General features: G+C 33.6%; 1 protein-coding gene across 1 annotated transcript in view; it reads left to right on the plus strand.

Moving 5' to 3' along the window:
* Positions 1–971, plus strand: part of CCDC196 (coiled-coil domain containing 196) — a 20,609-nt gene that overhangs the window by 3,123 nt on the left and 16,515 nt on the right. The window lies entirely within an intron of this gene.

Genomic DNA, 971 nt, shown 5'->3' on the forward strand with positions numbered 1-971 from the left:
CTAAAAAAATAAAATACTTAGGAATAAATCTAACCAGGGATGTAAAAGACCTATACAAAGAAAACTACAAAACACTACTGCAAGAAACCAAACAGAGCTACATAAATGGAAAAACACACCATGCTCATGGATAGGTAGACTCAACATTGTGAAAATGACAATTCTCCCCAAAGCAATCTATGAATACAATGCAATCCCTATCCAAATACCAACAACATTCTTTAAAGAGATGGAAAAAATAATCATTAACTTTATATATAAAGGGAAGAGATCCTGGATAAATAAAGCATTATTGAAGAAGAAGAATAAAGTAGAAGGACTCGCACTACCTGACCTCAGAACCTACTATACAGCTATGCTAGTCAAAAGCAGCCTGATACTGGTACAATGACAGATACATTGACCAATGGAACAGAATCAAGAACTCAGATATAAATCTATCCACCTACGGTCACCTAATCTTTGACAAGGGCCCAAAGTCCATCAGATGGGGAAAAGACAGTCTTTTTAACAAATGGTGCTGGTAAAATTGGATGTTCATCTGCAAAAAAATGAAACAGGACCCATACCTCACACCATACACAAACTCTAATTCAAAATGGATCAAAGACCTAAATATAAAACCAAAAACTATAAAGATCATAGAAGAAAAAATAGGATCAACGCTAGAGACCCTAATACACTGCATTAATAGGATACAAACCATAAGTAACAACTTACAAACTCTAGAAGATAAGATAGATATCTGGGCTCTTCTAAAAATTAAATACTTATGCTCATTAAAACACTTCACCAAAAGAGTAAAAAGAGAACCTACAGACTGGGAAAAAAAATTTTGGTATTACAAATCTGACAAAGGTCTAATCTCTAAAATCTACAGGAAAATAACACCTCTACAACAAAAAGACAAATAATCCAATTAAAAAATGGGCAAAGGACATGAACAAACACTTCACCAAAGAAGACATTCA

This window comes from Trichechus manatus, unplaced genomic scaffold (genome assembly GCF_000243295.1).
Source record: "Trichechus manatus latirostris isolate Lorelei unplaced genomic scaffold, TriManLat1.0 scaffold00010, whole genome shotgun sequence".
NCBI lineage: Eukaryota > Metazoa > Chordata > Mammalia > Sirenia > Trichechidae > Trichechus > Trichechus manatus.